The following is a 22,577-nucleotide window of genomic DNA, read 5'->3' as shown; positions in this document are numbered from 1 at the left end:
TAATTGTTTTCAAGATGAAGACATATCACACAATTAGAGTCTAAAATTAAGAGTTCTGAAATCTAGTTGTGGGTAATTACCAAAAAAGTAAAAAAAAAAAAAAAACTCCTTTTCTCCTGCTTTAGCCTTTGTCTGAACTCACCCAGTTTGTTTTTGCTAGCTCTCTTGTTTATAGCCAACACGAGTCTCACACTGGGTTGTCCCAGGATGCATTAATAATTTCAAAGCGCTCTGTTCTTCTGTGTATTCCTCTCCCTTGCTAGAAGAGCGCTATTAATCACCTAACAGCCCCACATGTCTCCAAACTGAAAAGGCTGTCACTCCCCGCAGGAGCATCGCCCCAAAGCCTTGCGGCTGAGCCTGCCCGTTCTGCCTGCTCCTTCCCCCACTGACCCCACGAGTAGGTGCAAATTATGCTGACTTTTTAAAAGAAATGACTGCAGGTGCCTAGCTTTTTGTTTATTCTGGCAAGGCTGAAAATAGCAACCGCTAACAAATATTTTGCCCTTCACAAGGCTTCTCACAGAGATGCAGCTGTTATCTCATCTAGTAAAAGTGCCAGGCCTAAGGGGAAAACAGACACTTAATTAGGTTAGGATAAGCTTCCAAAAGGTGACTATCTAAAATTAATACCCATAATGCACTGTCGGCTGGGATCCTTGAATTGAATCCTCACATGTGCAGTGAGGAAAAAATATTTCAGACTTTTTGTTTCCCACACTTGTCTCTCATAGATTGCTGGTTCTGTTTAATCATCAAAAGCAGCATGTAACGGGAAAAGGTATGGCCTTGTCAAGGTGGACAGACCCCCAGGACATAATGTTAAACCTCTGGGGAATACATCTCCCTCTAGATTTCTTGAACTTACAAGCCTGGGGAACGCACATTTGCAGAGAGTACTTTGCAGGTTTTACACTGAGCCCAGGGTGGGGCAGAATTTTCGGATTTTTGTCTGTACCCTGTCAAAATGCGCTCTAGGTGACCCTGCTTGAGCAGGGGGGTTGGACTAGGTGATCTCCAGAGGTCCCTTCCAACCTCAGCCATTCTGGGATTCTGTGAAGATGCACAGAGCAAATGGTGGAAGCTGAGACATCTTTTCCCCAGTACGTCTTAGCGCTTTAACACAAGGAGCTGCCTGTGGTTAGGGACACAGCAGTTAGTGCCGGATTTGCAAGGAACAAATCTGTGTCCAGTTCAGATTCAATTTCTGATATTTGTTCCAAAATATCTAGGGCTTTGGACAAACAGCTTCCAAAGCGAGATAAGAAATGATATGTTCTGAATATCTACATCCAAGCCAAAAGGAAAAGTTATACATGTGCATTGCCATTTTCATATGACAGCAATTAAAATAATAATGCAAATAATAACAAAACAATAATAATACAAAACACAAGTTTTTGGGAAATGGAGCCTTATGAGAGCCTCAGCAAGGCATTTCTGTCTCACAGTCCACTGCAACAGTGTCTACAGGCTAAGCTCAAACAGAGAGACTAAGCAAAGGGTCATACCAGAGCGTTTATAACAGCTTAGTTCGAAGGAATACAAAGATCCAGGTATACTGCATTAATCCATTTCTGCAACACCCCATCATCCCTTTTTATAGAAATTCAATAAGAGAGACATAAATCATAGGCCTTACCACTTCTTTTACATTACATCTGTTCTGAAGGCTTGAAAGCTTGCCTCAAAAGTTTATGAGGACAACCGGGGCGGTCTGTCAAGACTGTGGTTCCCTGCTCATGCATATGAAACTATTTTTAAAACGATGGGGTAGTATAGTATGGTTAAGACGTAAAAGGGATTACGCGTTATTTAAAACACTTTAGGCTAAACAATGTTTTCTATTTTAACAAATACCTTCCTGGGATTTCACATGGGGCATGTCAAAGTTATATCTGTAGCTTCACATAAGCATATAGACTCTCAAGAACTCACTGCAATTACAAATAAATAAGCCAGCTCCTTAGGTCAATCCTTGGGAAAGTAAATGTAAAGGATACCATAATCAAGAAGATCTTGGTAGGTAAGCTATTATTTTTAACTATTTTGTCTATGAGGTAGAGAGTAAGCATAGGCTAGGTAGGCACAGGTAGAGAGACGATTAGAAAGACAAGAACCTGCACCAAATAAGAAGAGACACCTCCAGGTTTAGCTCCCAGTTTAGACTAGCATCCTATTTTTCCTCAAACTCCCAGACTTCTGTGCCTAATTGTTCCCAAGGTAAATGCCTGAGATACTATTGCAATAGATACGGAAATACACTCCTGCCACCGCCCCACACAGTATAAGGAAATAAAAGAAATCCTTTTCTCCGGATGGATTTTCAGCCTCTGTACATTTTGATAGTTAAAAAAAACCATAAACATTCAGACTTGCCAGTAAAATTAATTGTAAACCTTTCCACAGTTCCCCCTCCTTCACCAGAGGAAGAAAATCAGTCTGAAAATAGGCATTGTCATGGAAGGTTCCAGGGTAAGTACAGCAGCTTCTCATCCAGGGACAGGACATTTTTATATTAGATTAATTTGAAACTGTGGTAAAAAGGAAATAAAGAGCTATAGCCCTTATTTTTTGTACACTCTGAGCTATGACCCTGTTTTTTCCATGAAGAGCATGCAATAGAGCCCGTATGGAGCAGCAGCCAGGATCCATGGCCATGTGTTACAGGAGGGTAATAGGCATCACTACCGTCCCTTTTGTAGCACTGCAGTTTGGTCAACAGAAACGAGGGCTGGAAGAAGCTGTGGCTCAGAGCTCCCTCAGGCCAAAAGCAACATCCTATGGGTTGCTTTACACACTGAGCTCATGCTGGATGATAACTCATGGACAGGAGCTGCCTAGCCCAGTTTCTATCGCTTGTGCAGATAGCAACCCACAAGCGTTTCAGCTACTCCAGCTATTCTCTTTTATTTTATTTCACAATGCTACGATTCATGACTGGACAGCATCCATTCCTGCTTGTAAGGCAGTGCAAAATAACTGGCAAGGGCTGTTTGAGGGGTCACAAATGGACGGGCTGCCAGGCATGTTGAGCCCACCCTAACAGAGCTGTTTAAGAGCAACAACAAAGCTTCAAGCTGGGGGCACGGCAAATGTTCAAGGGGAAATACCCTAGCTGCTTCGTGAAGTCCGTTTGGCTGCAAAGGCCTCTCTGTGCCCAAGGACAGAGAGGTCCTGATGTTATGACACCTTATACAGTGGGGCACAACAGATCTGTTTCGGTTTTCAAGGATGTCCTTTGAAGAAATTACCATGTCTCAGAATTTGAGGAACTCAACAGGAAATATTCAGTCAAAAGAACTTATAATTATTTTTGCCATGGAAAAGGGCTGAGGGAAAGTAAAGGGGGAACCTTGAAACCTTATATAAAAAGTAACCACCGCTAGGTCTTGTCTGTAAAATATACATTGCAGAGGGTCAACTGATAATCTCAGTAATAAACCCTCTTGAACCTTTTCACAAAACCATATCAAGTTTCAGACTTCACAGTGAGACCAGCTGAACTTTGTGTGATTTCTAGTTTTTGGCACAACTGTTAGAAAGCTTTTGTTATCAGATGCCAAATAATTATTCTTTCAAGATAAAGGGTAACTCGGATCATAATCATTCATGTTGCAAAACTAAAGAAGTAGCTGGAGTTACACTGGGCAGCAGTCTGACCCACCGTCTTCCAACATTAAATTAATTACAGGAGGAAATTTACCATTTTTGTATTTTACTTTTACAGGTCGTTAACTACCAACGTAATTGCCATGCTGTTTCATTTCTAGGACATGAATTCTAATTAATAGCATTGCAGTAAGTTAATTTAACATGGTAATAGCTTCAGAATAGCTTAATTGTTGTCATTATAGAGCACCTGCAGATGTTCAGCCAATCAGATCATTCATTAGCTGACCAATCTCATATATCCATATGTAGAGAAAACTTTGTGTGGAGGAAGGGTAATAAAATGTCTCCAGTGTTACTACTGGAATAAGGGAATAAGCTTTGCTTTTTCTAAGGGGGAAAGGTCTAAGGGGAGGGAGGTGGCTGTAGCTGTAGAGGAGAATGTTTTCTGACATCCCTGACATTTTAGAAAATGGAGCTATCTCTCAATGTCTGTGAGCAGAATATGGTGTCCTGCACTGCCTGCTGCCTTCCACCTGCAAGGCTATTACCATTGTTTAATTCAGCCTCATGCTGCAAATGCCCACAAGCTCTGAATAAGTCAACACTGTGCCATTTCTACATCATCTAAAACAAATTCTCATGTGGACATTATTGGGAATAACCAGATGGCACTATTCTTGCTGCTCTTAATGATGCTGATCTAAATGTAAAAAAAAAAAAAAAAAAAAAAAATTGTTCCTGGAGACCAAGAAGAAGGGGAAAAATGACAAATATATTTATAATTGCAATTCCTCGCATCAAGAAACTGATTTTTTGTGTGTGTATCTATTGGTCACACCTATGCAAGAAGAGAGAGTGTTGTAGCAATGTTAGAATGTTTGAAGTACAGGCCTGCATTTTTTCAAGTCTTTGCCTTCCTAAAGACTATCATTTTCTTTATAACTTGCATACCTCCAAGCATACCCTTGGACCTTGAAAATACAGTAAAAATGAAGGACATAAATGTCGTAGAAGTATACTATACTTAATGGAAGAAATACTATTTCCTTTATGAAGCTAAAGACATAGAGGCAAACAGTGTAAGTGACTTCCCACAGTCACTTGCAGTTAAGATATAACATATGCAATAAAATGGAATAATAGAAAAATTGAAGTGAGAAGGGAGCTCTGGAGCTCATCCAGTCCAACCCATCACTTAAAGCAAGGCCACTTTCAAAGCGGGAGTAGGTTGCTCAGGGCCTTATCCAGTCAAATTCTGTAAGTCTCCAAGGTTGGAAATCCCACACCTTTCCTGGGCAGTATGTCCCCTTGCTGAACCTTTCTTGCTGTGACATATTTGTCCTTGTATTGAGCTGTTGTTCGCCTTGCTGCAGTGTGTGACCGCTGCTGTCCTTTCCCTGTGTGCCTCCGGGAAGAATCTGGCTCCATCTCTCAGCCTCCTGCACTGAAGACAGCAATCAGACTCCCCACTTTGCTTTCTCCAGGCTGAACAGACCAGGTCCCTCCATCTCACCACATGCCGCAATTGCTTCCATCCAGAAGTGAGTGCGCTTTTATTCTTGGCTAGAGCTATGCAGATTTGCCTGTCCTTCCTTCCACATCTCCTTCAGGGTTGGTAGCTTTTCAGGACTGGCACGCAAGATTATACTTTGCTTTCCTAAATTGGAGCTTCTGTGCACTGGTAGAAAGCCAGCAGGAGGTGCTTCCTCTCCGACGGGTAAGACAGTGCCAGTCAGCCTGCAAGCAGTGCTGCGCCTCTGCGTGAATGGCTGGCTCCTGCCAAGTGTAGGACCTGGGGCTCTTCTCGTTCCCAAATGTCTTTCCCAAGTTGCCGCAGGCCCCCGCTCTTCACTCTGCCAGGAAACTTGCCCACGCTTAGCGTTGCCTGAGTTGTCTCAGCCATAAGGACTCAAATAGATGTAACCCCCCTTTCAAAGGACCCTGCAGTATGTAAAGCATGAAAGGATTGTTCGCCTCTTTCTGAAAGGCAATGGGAATTCTTTGTAACTTGTTCAGGTTCTTACTCTGCAAGTTAAAGCTTACAACATTAATAGAGTTTCCACCCTGACAGCCTTTAAAAAAGAAAAGATGAACTTTGTGGCATGTACTGAAAGTTTCTGTAGCGTAAGAAATTTCTGAAGCACATTATAGCATCATTTTTGAGGAGAGAAGAGACAAATAACTGGCAGAGGGCAAGGCTGAGTAAAACAAGCTGGATTTGCCCTGCAATCTTCTCCTCTCAGTAGCTGAGACCTAATTTGCTCTTAAACGTGTTCAAATGCAGTCACAGCAGAATCTGACAAAAGATCGACTGAATTCACAGCTTAGGGATAGTGAATATGCCCTTTATTCTGCTCCAGTACAGATCATACTTATCTATATATTTGACATCCAGGTTCACTAGGTCCAGGGACCATTGTGAAGCAGATATAAAAGAGCATTCATTCTGATATAGTTTTGTAATTTAGCTGAGGTTCTTGGGTCTTATTCAAGGCCATTTCAGTCTCTAAGCTTTCAGAGGAATCGCTCCTATTTTATACCAGCATGTGTTAAAGAAAATATTGGCCTCTTTTCCTGGAGTTGAATTTGTGCGATGCTTACATGTAAAAATAATCCCACTGAGACCCCCATGGCTGCTTTTGATTACAAAAAGCCAAATGTTCCTATCCACTACACAGCAAGGAAAGGTGCAAAGGGCTCTGCAAACTGGAAGAAAGGACAAGACAAAAGCAGAGATGAGATGGGAGAGAGCTTTGCCCCATATTCCTTGTGAGTCTGCACAATCTCTTCCACGTTCGCATTGCAAAGTTGATTATCTGCAAGGTTCAGAGAAGCCAGCAAGCAGTCCCTGGAAAGGGCATGGCTCTCAACTGCCAGCAGATTTTTCAGTCAAAGTTAATGCTGCTTGCAGCAATGTAGCAGGACCTCAGTGCAGCTACAGTCTCCCCTTGCAGCACAGAGGAGGAGCAGAGCAGCTCTGGCAGCAGGGATTTTTAAGGGCGATGCTACCAGTTCTCAGAATAGTGAGCAACAGTGAAGCAGTGCCACTGCCAGGACGGAAATATTGCCCTACTGAGTCCAGCTGGAGCAAGGCCCTCAGGCCAAGGAGAGCTTGTGCTGCGCTACACGGCTATGGGGAGGGAAGGGCAAAGGCTCCTGAGCAGCCATGCTGCACACCCCAGCGTTTCATTTCTTGCTGCGGGGAAGTCCCAGATTTACAGTGTGCACAGGCCATTTGTGGAAGCCCCTCCATATCTCTCGCGCTATCACAAGCCTCTTCCCTCTCCAGGAAGGTGCTTGGAGTTTATGTCAGTTTGCAGAGCGTTTCAGATAGCTACCCCTTTCTACCAAAGGGAGGCATTCGAGCAAGACAGGCAGGAACAAGTACAGAAGCAGAGAAGGGACTCCTCACAATCTCACATGTGCTGAAGTCTGACCAGCTTTTGGCTGACAACAAAGAAAAAAATGAAAGAGGAGAGATGCGCTCTTTTTGCCTCCTTTTGCTCTCAAGAAAGATCTTGAAAGATCTGACTTCAGTGAGACTAGGAAACTTGAAAGAAGAGACCTGGGAGGTGGTAAAAGATGACCCCAAACTGGCTGCTCACTTTCTCCTTTGTGATTCCTTCCAACTCACCCACCTGACCTGCAGACAACCCCCTCCAGGAAAGGCAAAAAATCCCTTTAAAGTACATTTTTCTCTCAACAGAGAATAATCAGTCATCTACAATTTTCTCCCTGTGTGTGTGAGAGAGTGCAGTCCAGAAGAGAAATGGGAAGCCTGTCATGGCAGGGATGTTGAATAGGGCAAGCTATCTGCTACTGAAACAAACGGTCTCTCAAAAAAAAAAAAAACCACCCATACACACACACAAAAGAGAGAATTTGCCAGGTCAAACATGAACACAAGAGTCATTATTTCTCTGAGAAAAGTTATCTGTGTTCTGCCTGCTATCTCAGTAATGTCACTAAACTATTTCAAAGGGAAAGAAGGAGTGTTAGCATATAAACAAGCGGTGAGAACTGAACGGTGAAGCTTTATGTAAAGACAAATCAGAAATTCAGAGACTTCTGTGCCAACATGCTGTAGCGACAGTCTTTTGCAATTGCCCAGTTTGACATCAGTCCCTAGGTGTGGTCTATCCTGTGTACATTCACCACTAGCGAGTTAGTCACAAAACGTGTCAGGCTGAGAGCTGGACAGACGTACCACCACTGTAGCCAGCGGCCTTTGGGGAGGTGGCTAGAGCTCGGAGGAAATGCCTGGAACTGCCTCTCCTTTTATTAAAAAAAAAAAAAAAAAAAAAAAACAGGCGATTTTTCCCCTCCTCTCCCTTTCCTGGACTTGGGAGGGGAGAAACGTAAAATAAAATCTGGTTCAAAAGGATAACAAGTACTCAGCTCTAGTGAGTTATCACAGTCATAAATGCCATTATTTTTGCTTATGATGCACATCAAAGAAACTACTAATTGCACAAATTAGTTTCTGCCAGAAAGACGAGAACAATCTAACCAATTTCCTCAAGTTTAGAAGTTTTGAATTCAGAAAACCTCGCAACGCTCTGTTCTGAGCTTATACATACAAGCTATAACGTTTATTGTAGCATATGATATTTTGCTTCCTCTTAACACACTTATGTAACATCAGCAAACAATTTATTCAGAGATCTTCCCAGTTACGAATTTTCCAAAGGAAATTCATTTTCTAGGGTCATTTAAAAATTATATTATATTCCATGCTGTCAGAGGAGTGTTTTCCCTTGAACTGATTTCACTCTTTGTTCTCCTGCAGGCAGCCCACTTGCAGAGAGCATTTCCAAGCCTCACCATGCACATGCAAGATTGGGGTCTTGCAGAACTTGCCACTGAGGATGTGTGATATTGGGTCAACTCCCCAACAGGCTGATCTAACCTCCATAAATATGTTATTAAAAGCTAACTGCTTCCATCCTCCATCCAGCAGTTTGCACAAAGAGGGAAAATTAATTTTGAAGGCTCTTGATTTTGTTCTCTGGGGATATTTGAACAATCCCTATTTGCAGGAACGCTCAAGTGACTATGGAAAGATGTGGACACAACTTAAGTAATTGCTCAAGTGCTAAGGCTATTTTTTTCTCATCGCGCAGCCAGTTCTCAGGCCTCCTTAGCCAATCAGAATACAGTTGGCTCTTGGGATTTCAAATTATATCATATGCCTCAGATTCAGCTAAAAATATCTCAGCTGCTGGACTAGAACATCATGCAAAAGACATACTTACCATTCCCTGAACCCCTGTCCAGTCCTTAGATAGGCCATTTCTTTTTCTAGCCATGATAACCGACTCTGGAGAGCAATTCAAGGGGAAGGTAGCAAACACTACTTTATGGCAGTGAGGAAAGCTACAGCTATTCATTCCATGGCTGAATTTCTCCCTTTCTGCCATCAGCCAAGGGTAACAGATGAAACATTGTGATAACATGATGTAATTAAAAGATAGACTTGGGGAGGGGAGATAGCACAAGCGACAGCTGTCAAAACATAGTTTAGGCGCAATATTTAAGCATCTCTTATCACTGTTTATTCATTCAAATGTTGTAGTAGTAGAGAAGCGCTTGTGCACAGCTGTACGTTCATGTCTGTAGTTGGGAAGACGAGCAGCCTGCACAGGCTCTCCATAGGGCTATGTAACACTTCTGTGCTGGCTGTTAACGTACCAGCTTCATACTTTCTATCTAAGCCTATTAGGTGGTATTTCATGTTGGCAGTGTTATGCATCACAGAAACGGAGCCCAGCAACTGCTTGCTCGATGGTCCTTGTACTCCATCTCAGTGATGCCCAATGGGCTTAACTCAACAGATGTCGGCTCTTTGGATACCTTCAGCTTAGGCAGTTTCTGGCCTGACTGACCATGTGGTTAAACATCGGTACAACAGATGAAGTATGTTTGGCTAGATTCTACTGTCTGTAGCAGGGATGATCGGGAAAATCACTGCCCTATCTTACAGTGGTAGCTGGGCTGACTCCTTGGCAGTCTTCAGTTAGCAGGAATTTTCCCAGTTTCTTTGAGCACAGTTGCTTAGGAATTACCACAGGAGTTGATCCAAGCTGAAAACAAGTCCTCCACATTTCAGTCTGAAGAGACCAATTCAGATGCCTGAGCCATTTGTCTGGCTCTGTTTGCAGGGAATGCTTCCAGCTACCCAAAACGGTTCTGTCCAGGGAAGCTATACCTGATCCACTCACAAAGTGCACGTGGTTCAGCAGCCAAACGTTTGCCATTCCTGTTACAGTACTACGCTTTCACAAAAAAGAAAGCTGAAGGCCATCCTGAGATGGTGAAGCTAAATGTCATATTAAGTTGTATGAACAGGAATACATATATAAACTACAACAAATTTATGAACTAAGAAACATACTCCATGAAGCAGTGGTAGGGCTTTGTCTGGATTACTGCATTCAATTTGGATAGCCCACTTCAAGGAAGAGATCTAGAGAAAGCGTGCAGCAGGGAATGATCAAAGGGATTAGAGAGATTTAATCTGTAAAAGAGAAGGCAGAAGGGAGACTGCAAAGCTTTGTGTACACAAAATGCCACTGCAAAGCAGGGAACTAACTCTTATCCTTGCCTATTGCAGATTAAGATAAAATTAATGGCTTTGATTGCAGAAGGGAGATGCAAACTAGACATCAGAAAAGCTTTCTAATTGGAAGGTACGTTTAGCACTCAAAGAGTGCTTGAGGAGGTTGTGGAGTCTCTATCAGTGGAGGTTTCTAAGTAGTGACTAGACAGTCATCTGGTCAGATAGTTATGGGGGCAGATGCAAGGAGCTCTCAGTCTCTTGTAGTCCTATTTGTATGGTCTTAAAACAGTTTTTTGTTTTTTTGTTGTTGTTTAGCTGCAGCTGTTCTTTGAGGCTCCTCCTGGCAGGCATGACATCCCAGAAGTATTGGATGAAATATCTAAGGTGAGTGTTTCTACATTTGCTTTGTATATTGCCATGATCACTGAAACTCCCCAAACTTCAACGTGTTAATCCAAAAAAACAGTTCTTTCTTGTTTCAAAAACCTATGAGCGTGGTGGATACTTACAGGGAAAGGAGGGATGGTTGCTAGGCTCAATGAAACCTTAATCCTGGAAGTTCCCAAGAAGTTTGTGTCTAAACTTTATGATGATCACAAAATCAGAGGCAAAGACACATGTATAATACAGAAGGAAACAGAATACAGATACAGAAACAGGATACAGAAGGAAATAATTGTATGATTTTATAGCACAAGTTCATTTGAGCATATAACATTCAGTGCTTTCCTGACAAAGATCTCAGTTGCATAAGCCTTACTCATGAAGGTAAATTCCACTGAAACCAAAGGTACAGAGCCCAAGAAGGGAACAGCACAGCTCATCAAGAGTGAGAATTATGGACACAGAGATTTGCAAGGCCAAGGCAAGCTATTACTCTTGCATGACATCCTTGTAACTACTGGCAGCTGGAGAAAGTAAGATGTTATCTGGAACGAAAATCAGAGGTTAGGCTAAATTTATTTTCCTGCTGCCAATGAAAACACCAACACAGGAGGCCAGATTTTTAAAAAGAACATGTGTCAATATGCAGATATGCATTTATTATCTTTTAACACTGGGTGTTTCCCATTGCTGTACGTCATTTAAAGATCTGTTGCCATCAATAACTTATATATCCAGTCCTTCCTGAGCTCGTGTGGCATCTTCTGTTCCTATTTTCATCAGCAATTCAACATTTTGATGTTTGTTTATTTATTTATTTTAAGGGAAGCCCCTCTGCTGTATTTTTTCCCTGAAGTTTTATTTTCTTCTGAACTTTGGATCTAACTATCAATAGATTTTAAATTCCCTTATTTAACACATGGATCAAGACAAAGGCTCATCTGAACCCTCCTCCCCATCCCTCTCCCACACCTCTCCCCCTAGGCTTTACATTAGGTGGCAGAATTTAAGTTTTTGTACATGACAATACAAAGCGAGTCACTCAGGATGCTGGTTAAGTGGACCTCTGTTCTGACTCAGTGTAGCTCTTTGTACTTTCTTACACAGAACTGCCTGTAGGTGATGTGGGATGGACTCTGCCCCATACCTTGTAGTTTCATGCTGGCAAATATCTCTCAGCTACAGAGCTGATAATACGGTGCAGACCCCAGCAAATCTCAGGTGCCAAGCACAGGATTTGCTCTTCGTGGAGGGTGCAGCCTCTCATGTGCCAGCAGCACAGAGCCACGTCTTGCTCAGAGACCCCCGTAGTGCAGATGCAGGCAGCCTGAAGCGTGATGGCTGTGTGAGTGACCCGATCTGGCACAAGGGATGCTGGAGCAGCAGGGACACCAGGATGCAGCACTGCAGTATTTGGGCAGGGGACTGTGGCTAGCTCTCAAAGGCATGCTCCCAGCTGCAGCCTAGCATATGTCTCCACCTTATCATATAGGTATAGGGCCCAATGTAACCATCCTGAGACCGCTGAGGTCCACAATTTCTGCCTTGGTTTAACCCAATAGTAATGTAGACACAAATAATTAGTGATATTGCCTGCCCAGCCTGATATACTTTCATAGATACACAGAAAACAAATTTAAAAAAAATAAAAAAGCATTGCCCAAACAACTACCCTGTTGCTAAGCCAAAGTTGAGGCTGTTAGTAGGTCTCAGTATTTTGCCTTGGTTCTTGAAATATTGTGACTCCTACTGATACCAACCACATCCCTTCACTCAGTGTCACCCACAGGCAGAGCATGGTGGACAGAAAGAACCAAGAGGTCTCCACAAGGGAACACAGCAAGCCCTTCCTTCAGCAAGCTGCAGCAAGCCTGCTTCATATGACATAAATGCAGATGGACAGACAGACATCTCTCTCAAGATCTGTTTAAAAAACACACAGCAGAAAAGATCCAGTACATTAGACAGTTGCCTACCCCACCAGTGCTTGGTTTTTTTCCCCCCTCTCCTGCCTTTTACACAGCAGGCACCACAGAATGAAGAGTGAAGCCAAAGCAAACATCAACTTAGAGCAAGAGTTTGATGTAGCAGAGTCAAAAGTGAGGCCCACAAATTTAAAAGCAAACACTTACCAGATTTTCAAAAGCACTGTTGGGATGACTGCTGCCTCAGCCCATAAACAAGGAAGTGAATCATGCACCAGAGTTAAAAGCCCAACCCTGAGGAACCAGGGCCCCCCTGGATACAATCACTTCCCCTGGAGAGCAGCAATGGAGAACAGGAGCCCACCAGGTGAGCATCTGATGGCTCTTGCCAGAGAATATATAGAGACCCTAATTTTTAACTCCGGAGATGAAAGTCAGTGAGAATAATTAATGTAAATGTCTGTTCTAAAGTCTGTAACATAAGTTGCCTTTACCATTTTAGGGGAATTTATCAGTCATATTATTCCAGGGATACTGTTTCAGGTTGTGTCGAGGCTTGGAGCCCTGAGCTGTTAGTCAAAGTTTGCTAAACCATTTCCTGAAGAATAAATTCTTATTTGTGAATATTTGCCCAAATAGATTTAAAATTAATTCCCAGGTCTTTGCAGAATTCACACAATTCATCAGTTTCTCATGATCAGTCTGGGGCTGCACAGAGGCAGGCTCATGGTACTTTCATGTTTGCTCATTAAAAAACATCCATTGTTACATTAATAAGACAAGAGCATCTCAGCAGGACATAGAGCTATGTGACATTTCAAGGCCTTTGAAGAAAATGCACAGAAAGGAAGCGAACCCCAGCAGCTCCAGCCAGCAAGAAAACAAGTAAATGAGCTTTTGGTGTGGAGAACAAAGAGGAGGGAGCCAGGGAGCGGATAAAGAAAGTGCAGATATAACAGAAAAGGGGAGATCATTCTGCTTGGGAGCCTCATTAGCATCAACAGATTCTAAAGAGTGAAAGACTTCAGTGGTCAAACTGTTCTGATGAGTCCAACTCACTTAGGCTGCTATAAAAGACACAATAAAAACCTACCGTCCCATTCCTTCCAGTGTATCACACCCTGTACTGAGTCCCATTCTGAACTGACTAAACAAAATGGCTGGATTCACTGAACGTCCCTGTGTCTATTACACCTTATTTATTTTGAAAGTTTTTCCTTCAGGGTCAGCCAGCAGAGTGGGGTAAAGACACTGGAAATAGTGCTTCATCACAGGACTCTAGGTACACCAGCGGTCCTAGACTTAGCTACACTAAAGCCTGTGTATGTCAAGTTTTTTGCAGGCAAACTTCTTCATTTGGGCTCATCTGTCTTTATGCGATTATCCTTCCCTTAGTTTCAACCAAACTTCAGCTAAGACCGTGTAAACCATACATTCATGGCTAGCAGCAATGAATACTCCCCCTGTTTGATGCTATTGCCAGATTGGTCAGCGCTTCCCCAGCTGAGAGCAGCAGCTAAATCCCACCACATTGACGGAGTGAAAAGCATCTGCAAATACCGGCGACAAGTCTAAACACTGACTCCCCTCCTCTGGGGTATGAACAGCTGCTGGCAACAAAAGCACATAAATCCATGCTTTACACAAATATTTATTAGTAGTGAAAAATTGTTTGAAAGAAGTAGATTTTTTCCTAACCATTCAAGACTGCCTTTCTAAAAGCTCCACTATTTCAGTACACTACTTCAGTATGTACGTGACCTAATGCATTCTCCACTGCTCTGAACGTGCTCCACCTTTATTATAAGGTTACTTTCCTTTAGGAAGAGAAAGGTATAAGCTTGTTATATACTCATGTCAGTACTTTCCACTTTTTCCTGTGAGTACTTGACAGCCATCCTTCCAAGTAGCCTCCACACTTCATTAACATGTTGAATATGCTAATCCCATTTCTCAGTTTGCAGAACTCTCCTTCTATTTCTTCACTTGGACCAAGCAGCTCAACTTTTAGGGAAAGGCTGAGAAACGTCTTCACTGCCTATGTTTTCCATTGTATGTCCTCAGGCCTTTTAGAAATCATTGCATATTTTTTGGCTTATAACTTAGGGAAAGAGGGTGTTCCCATTAAAAACATCACATTCCTGCTTTTTAAAACCTTGTTTACTTTTTTTTTTTTTAATATACAGAAGGAATAAAGTACTCCCACAGAGATGCTACCCAGCATAACTCAAGCTTCCAATTGATTGTTTTGTTTTGGAAATTTTATGCCGCTAACCAGACAGTATCTGTTTTAGATGTCTTAGAAGTATTGAGGTTTATACGTTTCCAAAATATTTGCCTCCTGGTATAAAAATTTCCACATGTAGTCTCTGACAAAGGATAGATTTTTTTCACTTGCCAGATTTGGTCAAATAGCTTTCAGTTTTTCAAAAACTGTAAAATAAGTATATGCTTCAGTGTACCCTTATAAAAATACCTGCCCAGAACAACCCCCAAGATATTTAGATACTTTTTCTTTTTTTCATATGGAGGAGCTCATGAATTGAAGTCAGCTGAAGCCACCATGAAAAGAAACTTTTTAAAAAGAAAATACATTGGTAAAAAGTAAAAATGCAGAACTTTTAATTAAAAGATCTGTTTCTCCCCTTAAAGAAAATCCCTAACTAGTTTGGGGATTTGTGACCTTTTAGGATTGTTTGATTTTCATAAAAATCAAGCATTTTCACTTATCGAAATCTTTTCATGGGGAAAATAAGCAATTCCCTGACCAGTTCTTTGAAGCATCTTGCATTATCAACCCATATTTGTCACATAGAAAAAAATAAAAATAAAAATAAAAAAATCTCCCACAGGTGGCATCTACCAAACTGCCTCTAATATTGGTAGGCAGATGCAAGTAATTAATTTATGAGCTGATATTTATTGTCATTTCAAGGTGATTAGGAACATGTGTGGAGAAGCAGAACTTACTAGCCTTCAGGAACTGTTGTGCAAACCAAGCCCAACGCACAGCACTGACCTCCAGAAGCCCAGAAGATGACTAACAGAAGAAAGCGCCACAAAGAGAAGGCATTCTGAAGTAGCATTTCTGTATTAAAATTAAGTTGGAGAAAAATAAATACCGGCTATTATCCCTGTATGACATAAAGGAGCAAAGGGGATTTTTAATACTTAAGTGCATCAAGTTGACCCTTTGGTATTAAATGGCAAATAAGGTTTCCGTAAGAACTACCACAGAGCCAATGTTATCTTTGCAATAGAATTGCTGACAGCCATCAGAACACCAGTTTACAGTACAGTAGGTTGTTAGACAAGAATTACAGGTAATAAAGTAAACATATTTCCAGTACACCTCTGATCTGTACAAATAATTGTTTAGTTAATATCTAACAATGTTTTCCTCAGATGCATAATTAGAAAATATTCTTTCCTGAGCCTATTCTTAGAGAAAAAGTATTAACTTTTTTTACCTCAAAGTTTTGCCAATAAGGAGATGTTATTGTTAATAGTTTTTTTCCTAATTGGATTCTGATTTGCTGGGTTGTTACCAGAAATTGTGTGCAGATGACAAACACGCCACTGTTTTTGATGATTAATCATACTAAAAATGCCCTCTAATTTATTTTCTTTCCATTAAGAAGTGAATTTCATACTAGTTTAACGAAGACTACAGTCTCTTCTTACTCAACAGGTACAATATGAATGGCCTTCTCACTCCTACTCCTGATTAGTAGTGATAACCCTAGGAAGGGCTTCCTTTCCTTAGCAGAGAGGCTGAATATACAGATCATCAACAATGGCACCAGGCTGTGGAGGAACTTTTGGCCCTTTATATGTTCAGGCCAATACTTCCAAATCATTTCACATTTACCACTAAAAGGCATTATCTGGGTAATAAATTGGAACTCAAACCACGCCTCTTGGCGTTCCAGTGGCTTGAGATTTTTTATTCTCCCCCTTTCGATGTCATAATCAGCCATGATTTTCTGTGAAAAGCCACACCAGAAATCCATGCTTAAAACACCCTTGATTTATCCTTGTGGCAATCTGAAGTGGCTACAAAAAAAAAAAAAAATCCAGAGCAGAGATTTAATGAAGGAAGTTTCACGCAGAACACTGCACAATATCATGCAACCTGTGCCAGAGAGCAGCACCTCTGGGAAAAGCGTGAGTCATGTGCAATCCAGCTGCTACAACTGTGGTTTCTATGACAAAGTCAGACCTGTCCAGGTAGTTAGGGCATGCGTTCATGGTGCATGCTGGGAGCTCAGAGCAGAGATGCTGGAGAGGGAAGAGAGACCTCACAAGCTCTGCATTCAGATGCAGTTCAAGTGCGTCAGCACTGCAACGTGCTCTTCTGCAGTTTAGGAGCCATGCTGCACTAGAAAGACTGTATTGTTCTCCTTTCCCCAGCTATAATAATCTCCACAGGGAGATGCACAGAATGGATAATACCAGCTCAGATCATTTATGGCTTTGGCACCTCCGTGCCACACTTCATTGCCTGGTGTAGTGGTAGAGATTCATCCTCCTGAGGACGGCAGGCATACTCAGCCTGGGATCCCATTGCAGGGAGGGAACCGCAGGAATACCCAAGAAGGGAGATATTCTCCTTAGATTGCAGCTGGGGCCACCAGGAAGCCAGAGATACAGTTAACTTTGAAACCACAACATATGATACTACATCCATGAAGGAAAACGGATGATTTCCTCCTCTCCTGTGTGATTACGTCAGTCTTGAAACATTATGATTAAAATAACTGAATACAACACTGAACAGGACAGAATTAAGCAGAAAAGCAAGAGTCTCTCCGAGGGCCTTTCTTTGAGCTCATTAATTCAAGGTGTTCAAGGGGGCAAAGGTGACCTCTTTTTCCACTGCACCACTCTTGTATGATCCTAGGCAGCTTGAGGGAGCTACTTTACACAGCTTTGAGAACTAATACATCTTCCTGCATCGGAGACTTCTCCATGAACAATCTTCCCCAAACCCAACCACAAACAAAAACAACAACAACAACAAAAGCCAAAGCTGTCATAAACTGCCAGCAAGTTAGTCCAGAAACCACAATATTAAAGGATTTGCGCTACTGTAGACACTCATTATAAGTAGAAAGGATCACTGACAGAGAGTAAAGTGGTTAGCTGAAATGATAGCTAATAAAATTTTTCCCTTCACAGATGTTTTTCTGTGAGGTAGCATATATGCAACTAAACATGCTACAATAATGGATGCTACAGTATTGTTAGCAGAGGACTAGGTAGAGGACTACTTTTGAATCCTGCCAGGATTTTAGTAAGCCAATGGCACAAAGTCTTTTCTTGGGGATGGCATCTCTTCAGCAGAGCAAGCGGAACTGAAGCAGCTGTAGAGAGAATACAAGTAAAAGAAAGGAAAAAAGGAGAAATATAGGTCCTTGGAGACACAGTCCCCTTACATAATTAAATAGGTCTTCGATTTTCCTGGTGCTCCCTCTAGGACTGTTGAGATACGACACAGGTCACTTCCTATTAGGCATAAGCCCACCTCTGGGAAGGGCATTGCAGGACGTATTGTACCTTCATTTATTCCGGTGCAATCCCATACAGATGATAGAGGCGTCATAGAGAAGATCAGGTCCTACAGACACCCATCTCTTTGGGGATGAAAGAATTACATGATTTCTGCATGCAATTCACCACTGCATGTACTTGAAGTAGCTGTAGTGCTTGCCTTCAGTTCGTTATAGCAAGCTTTAAAATGTTTTTATGCTACACAGAGGTGGATTGAAATCTACAGCTGCAGAAGGAATTGAACAACCTCTCCTGAATTAGTGGCATCCAATCCTTCCATAGCTGTATGCACAGTTTGAGGTTTGGATGTGATTCTCTTTTCTGTCACACCAGAAGTACCATGGCAGCATTCAGCTGAATTCACAGGAGTCTCCACTAGTGCTAAGTGGTGTAATGGAGCAGGGAATCAGTCTCACTAGTTCAACTGCTGCAGACAAATAGTAGCAAGAAAGTAGCATTCTGCTAGCTCTCACCAGAGGTCCGGTGAGGAAACAGACAATAAGGATGAGCAGAGACCACACTGAAAGAACCAGTGCTGCCTCAGAAGAAATACCACAATGAGGGACTGTATTTCTATTCCTGCCAATATCAGTTTCAGTGACCCAGAATTTTAAGGGCAGTTTATGCTTTCATTAAAATTGAACCTTGGAAATTTCTGCAGACTAAGACTGTAAGATTAATTACAAGTAAGTTTAAAATTAGTAAAAAACACTGTTCTTGCCAGAGCAGACACCCTCAGCCAGAAATTCCCAAGTCACCTTAATAATAACTAATTGCATGGAGAAGTGCAAAGCCAGATTTAAGGTCTTGTAAGTGATGAAAAATCTACCACGTCTGCTATGTCCCACAAGCTAATTACTATCCCATTTAAAAATCTAGCACTCTTATTTCCAGTGTGAGCTTGTCCATTTCCACTGTTAGAGCTCATTAAAACTTTGCCCTTCTATAAAACCTTCCCCTGTGTATTAAGAGTGATTAAGTGACCTCAGCTTACCTGAATGGATCAATTTGAGAGCTCACCTTTTATTTTGACAGGCTTAATGAGTTTTTACATCACTGTTCTCGCAACTTTCCCATCCTAAGTGTATTAGCACCAGAATAGGACAAAGAAATTCAGTAATGACCTCACTGATGCTGCGCAGCAGCAGAATGTGCTTCTCTAGCCCTGTTCTACATGCCCTCTGCTACACTGCCAAGGACTATGCTAGCTTCTTAGTCCTAGCGTAAGACCACAAAACCAGGAGTTCATGTTTAACCAGTTACCCACCATCTGCTGGCCCTTCCCCATCCTTCCTGGGGTTTTCTTTCTCAAGACACAGCTTCTAGTGCGTAAGTAGAATCTACCTTCCCCCCCTGCCTTCTGAAACATGCAGCCTGTCATTTGGCATGCTTGAATGCATCTGGTTCATAATGCGATACAGGCTGCTCTGCTTAAATGATCTACCTTGATAATTTTTTAATCATTCCACCAGTTTTTACTATCTGTAAACTTCCCTGCAATCACCTTGTATTTTTTTTATGCTACAGATAAGAACTAATCCTCTAAAGGAGGCAGTAGTACTTTCTTGGCTTCAAAACACTGAAAGTAAGCAGACTTGCATATTTTCTGTACAAAAGTTGGTCAGCAGCTCACAGGAAATCAATTTTTCTATTGATGAGACAGATGCCACAGTTCCACTAAGATATCAAATACAGTACAGCAGGCTGCTCCTCCACTCATCCTTTACAGCTCATCTTTGAGATTTTTTTTTTTAAAAGAAAAAACTGTAGCTGCACAACTCTTGCCTTGGACTGAGGGCACTACTAAAAGTGATATTCCGTGACTGTAACCTGCAATAAGCACCCAAAAATTCACAGATGATTTTAAGAGTTTACGTTTTGGAACTATACATTCTCTGGTATTTAATAGGAACATAAGATAGTCATTTTCTCTCCTTATCTTTCTTTTAAATAACATCTTCATTATGGACAACACAGCTTTTCTATAAGCAGAAACTTTTCAAAATCACATGAGCGCGTATTGTTACTATATTAGTGGGGTTTTTTCCTTTTTTTCTTTTTTAAACTAACCTACAATTGGCAGGTCCTTGTGGTGAACAATTCCACAAAGTCAAGGTTGATCATCTAAAAACCTGTGTATTTTCATATTACAGGAAAATATAAACAGGCACAGAGAATTTCTTGTCTCTCTGCCATTTTTTTCAGTGTCTTTTATCATCAGTTCACCTTTTCAGATTGTGCTCCGTGACACATGGAGAATTCCAGTAGAGAAGACTGATTTTCCATAACAAAAAGCTTTGCTGATTTGCATTCCTGTGTTCTTGCATTCCTTTCACAATTTACAGAAACCAACTTTTCCCACACACTAGAATCCTTCCAGGATTCCACATACATCCAGGGCACGATCTACTGTAACTGCAAAATAAATTATAAGTCCTGGCTTTGTTCATTTCTAAGCAAGGGAAATTCTGTCAGCTTGTACTCCTCTCCCTTGCCTTTCTCCTGCTATTGGCTGGGAGATGCAGTGGAGAAGCAATTGAACAAGAAGCCTCAAAGGATTAAGAAGTCAGAGTTCAGTGGCCTCTACAAGATAATCAGCGCATCATTCTTGCTAGAGACTAAGAAGAGAAGATTTAAAAAAAAAAAAAGTTTTGAACTAGTCAGTAGTTGAGAAAAAGCTGCTTTATGAAGATGGAAAACCATTTGGAAAAACTTCCTCCCATGGGTTTTGTTGCATGTGTCTGAGTTCAGCATCTTACTGAGAAACATTTATGATAAGAAGTCGATATACAGAACAGTAAAGTGTATCTCCCTGAAACTTCAGCTGCAGAGTTAAAGATTGTACTTTCCAGTAAGAGCTACAAAGAGATCCAATAAGTTTTTGCAGTGGAAGGGATGAAACACTGCTTACATTAAGTGGCATCGAGCTTGGGCAGCATTTTCAACCTCTTAATTGTTTAAGTAGGTGCAATACTTTGGGATTATCCAAACAAAACAGCAAAAGCTTGAATAACACCTAGAGATTACCTTTTAATTCTTCTCTATGTCCAGAAATCTAAATCGAATAATCAGTATTGCTCACCACTCTTATCCTCCGTGATCTGTGCTGGATTCAGTCCAATTTATGCTCCATCATGAATTACTGACACACTGGAATGCTAACTTTCTGGGTATGATAAAGACAAAACACAACATGTAATTTACTGACTCATTCTTAAAAAAAAAAAAATCAATTCATCTTCTTAAATGTTGTTTGCTTCGGAGAAAGAGTGAGGGAAAAAAGAATATACGTCATGATGAGGTTAGTCAATTATTAATGCCACCATTATGAAAAAACGTGGTCAAAACGTATTGTCTAATACACACATCTGCATGAAAGTAGACATGCAGCTATGAAACTGGACAGGCAAGAGGCACTGTCACAAGGTTATAAATTCAGGAAAATCATCTAGAATTTCTTATAATCTGCCCTGCTGGCTGAATCCTGACCTGCAAACCAGAAACTTTGTACATGAAGTGGCTTGGCTAAAAAAAAAAACTCTTCCTAGTAAATGGACTTTCCTAGATAACCAAGAAAGGTTTAAATGAACTTATCTCAAGAGGAAGAAGAAACTGAATTTCATATCTCTTAAATGAGAGAGATTCTTCTAAGACACCCTGAGATAAAGTTACAGGGAACTATTGTGTGCTGTCTCCAGTGAGGCACAACTTGGGAAAGAGCAGTCAGCACTCTGCACCCGGAAGGGCAAGAGGCAACATGCTGCAATATATTTGGATAATGAAGGAGTGATGAATGGAGGAGTGACCTACAGACAAGGCTGTGCACCTTGCATGCTGTTTATATGTTGTTTGAGGACTGGCATCTCCACTGTTATCACTAGAGAGTGGGGTAGATGTTAAGAGGATAAGAGATCTACAGGCTGAGGTTTGTTAAGAATATGACGGATGGAGTGGAGAGCAATGAAGTTCTTTCTATTTTATCTGATTGTATATCTGACTATTTGTGTTTTTTCCCTTAAACATTCATTTTCCACTTCAGTAAAACCCTCTAGCATTTTAAACTATAATACTCTTAGGTAATGATTATATTCAGCAATTCTGAAGGTTTTCTCCCACTGACAAGATAATTCTCATCAAATCAAATTGTCTTTATATATTCCACAAGCCAACTTAGATGTCATATTCGAGTCAGACTTCCTAAGGGGAACAGAAACCTTTCAATCTGCTAATGCTTCCATCATGCATCATCATAACAAGGCAATTTGAGCCACACGCTGCAAACGAGAGTTAGGTTAATTTAAAAATTTACTTAAACTTTTAAAGAATGTTTTTTAACTGCAAGCAGACATCTGCTTAGATACTGACGACCGCTCGTTAGCGCTGGTGTTTGCCAACATAGTACAGCAGATGTTATTTTCCTGTTTAATATTTGTGTAATGTGGTTATTGTTTAAGCTACATTCTAACAAAGATTCAGAGCTAAATTGAACTAGTTAAATAAAAAATGGAATGCTACTCTCCAATATGAACTGATTACAGTGA

This window comes from Struthio camelus, chromosome 3 (assembly GCF_040807025.1).
Source record: "Struthio camelus isolate bStrCam1 chromosome 3, bStrCam1.hap1, whole genome shotgun sequence".
Lineage (NCBI taxonomy): Eukaryota > Metazoa > Chordata > Aves > Struthioniformes > Struthionidae > Struthio > Struthio camelus.
The sequence above is the reverse complement of the archived record's forward strand: the minus strand, read 5'-3'. Positions refer to the sequence as shown.